The sequence below is a fragment of the Mustela erminea genome, chromosome 4 (genome assembly GCF_009829155.1).
Source record: "Mustela erminea isolate mMusErm1 chromosome 4, mMusErm1.Pri, whole genome shotgun sequence".
NCBI lineage: Eukaryota > Metazoa > Chordata > Mammalia > Carnivora > Mustelidae > Mustela > Mustela erminea.
The window spans coordinates 135,726,073-135,728,909 of record NC_045617.1 but is presented as its reverse complement, the minus strand read 5'-3'; the positions used below and the strand labels follow the sequence as shown (position 1 = coordinate 135,728,909).

General features: G+C 41.4%; 1 non-coding gene across 1 annotated transcript; it reads right to left on the bottom strand.

Annotated features, from left to right (window-relative positions):
* Positions 1–400: 400 nt before the first annotated feature.
* LOC116589598 lies at positions 401–510 on the bottom strand. The gene has a single exon (XR_004285362.1). It is a non-coding gene; the product is annotated as a U6 spliceosomal RNA (small nuclear RNA).
* Positions 511–2,837: the final 2,327 nt, after the last annotated feature.

The following is a 2,837-nucleotide window of genomic DNA, read 5'->3' as shown; positions in this document are numbered from 1 at the left end:
TCACAGAACACCGTCTCAGGAACTTTGGGCATAGATACAGGACTCCTTTTTCTGTGGGCCTGGCCCATGATCCATTACTCTGTTTCCCAGTGTCGCCCTGCTGAGCTGGGAATGAGGTGGAAGGGAAGAAAAACTAGAAGACCAAGTAGTGTCTTCTGTGAACTCTGAGATGCTGAGGGCAATTTCTCTACCTCACAAACACAGAGAACTCTTAGGACTCCCCTGGACTTCTGTGTGGTCCATTAGGGTCATGCATGTTTACCTTCATCATTAACCAACAGTTACTCCTACTATCTCATTTCTTTAGAAGAAAATACTTTTATCTAGGTATTATTTGGGCTATGCATTCAAAATCGGTTTTCTCAAGCTTCAAAATTTCATGAAGGACAGTCATACTTCAATTGTCTCTGTATTTCTCTCTGCTACTAGAAGAGATGTCTTGCGCAGGAGCGATGCTAGTGTTCTCTGTTATCATTCCAATTTTAGTATATGTGCTGTTGAATGGAGCACTAGAAGACATTTCTGATGATCACTTAGCACCCACCTTGATTACCCTTGATTAAAACAAAGACACCAGCTCAACACTGAGGATTTGCTTTTCCTCCTACCCTTCCTTTCTTATGTGAACCTGCCCCCTCACACCCCCAGCACAGGCTCGCTCTCTCTATTTCTCTGTTTCTTTCTTTCTTTTTTTTTTTTTTAAGATTTTATTTATTTATTTGACAGAGAGAGATCACAAGTAGGCAGAGAGGCAGGCTGAGAGAGAGAGAGGAGGAAGCAGGCTCCCTGCTGAGCAGAGAGCCCGATGCGGGACTCGATCCCAGGACCCCGAGATCATGACCTGAGCCGAAGGCAGCGGCTTAACCCACTGAGCCACCCAGGCGCCCCTCTCTGTTTCTTTCTTAAAGACATATGTAGTGATAATTCACCAACATCGGCCTTTTGGTCAATTTCAGTTGCTCTTTTCAATTCCTAACAAACTTAGCAGAGGCATTGGGAAATTATGGGTCATTACAGTCTGAATGGAAATCCCCAGGTCAAGTGTAGTAACTTTTCTTCAGTTTAAAAGCTAATGTTGCCCTTAAGGCAATTCTAAAATATGTCTGAAAGTTGTTCCCATCAATGTTTTTTGGAAAGAATTTGGGCTTCTTCCAATGGAGAGCCTGTTGATAGATTAGGTACCTCTACTGTGACATTCATCAAAGATACTGCAAACATACTTCCTAGTGGTGAGGTACTTATGGTCCAGATGGCCATTTTTGATCAGGTGGTGGCTGTGAGGATAGACATTTTCCAAGCACTTTCTATGATAAGACCTAATGCTTATGGAGCACTTACTACTCTATAGGCTCTATCCTTAGCACTTCACAGGTACTATTTCAATTGTCCTGTATGGCAACACCACAAATTGCACACTATTATTATCCCTATCTTACAGTTGAAGAAACTGAGACACAGAAAGTTTCATTGACTTGCTCACAGGCACACAGGTGGGAAGAAGTGAAACCAGGATTTGAAGTTGGGCACACTGACCTTGGAACTCACACTCTTGACGACTGTGTGAAAATATTATGCCTCATTATTTTGGAGGCAATACTTCTTTAGAAGCCAACATTGACCTGTAGGCTGACAACCTCACCAGAATAACAGAAAACAATTTGAGAGCCATTGAAATCATCCAGCAGCTTACAGATATTTCCTCTGTCACCCTCTTTCTTGTAACATCCTCACAATGATGTCATTGATGGCAGACAACAGAACATCAACAGTGCCAGGACTGAGGGCTGGATTTTTCTACTTGGCCCTTGATCCCAAGGCTTCTAGACCCAGTACATTCTCTCTGTACTTTGAGCCAGTCTTTACCTTCAAGCTTACAACCAGACCGATAGAACCAGAGTTGCTCATACTAATGCCACTAAAGAGCCAAAGAACTATGTAAAAACTCTTTTTAAGTTGCTATTATGGTGGGGGAGGATGTCATCAGGCCTTTAGTGAAATAATCATTGTTACCAAAAACAGGGGGAAAAAGTCAGCCTCCCAGCACTTTAAGTAAATTCATTGGCAAGGAGGCCTCGTGGTTTGAGGACAGCCTTGAAGACAAGTGGTTATGCTTAATTTATTCCCTATTAGGCCTTTTCCAAATCCTTTAACAAGATTGCCTCTGACTCTTGGAAGGTTGGACAGAGACGGGGAGTAGGCAGAATATCATGGACAAAGTTCTTACCTCTTTGAAGACCAGTATACAAAGGGTTGGTGCCAGAGTTGAGGGCCAGAAAGAGACATTTCCTCCAATCAGCTGAGAATGAGCTGTACTTCTGTTTCCAGGAGCTCATAGTCTCTAAAACATTCTTATTCTGAGCAGGCCATATTTCAAAGAAATCTACCCTTAAAGGTAAGAGAGAGAGAGGCTAATTTTATTCTGTATTGACGTGTGATTTATTTTGGATACCAAGACATACTGGATTCACTTTTAGTAGCCCCAAATGCCACGAACATTCTGGGGAATGGTAGAAATTGCTTAGTGATCATAGAAGCACCTCCATCAACCAGATAATGTGAAATAGTTTGGTCTGAATAAATAATATGTAGTAACTCAGACTTGCTTGGTACAAAAAGGCCAACAGATTTGAACTTAAACTTCAGTTATTTGGTAAACAAGTATCCTGTGAGATTTCATTTAATTTTCATACAGTTTGAAGATGGCATTTCTATTCAGAGGGCAGCTGAGTAAATGATTAGCCAAAATAACTCTTTTTGGCCAAAGGAGTCAACTCTGCAATAAACAATCTGGCAGCTTTTTCTTTTCTTTTTCTTTCTTTTTTTCTTCTTTTCCTTTT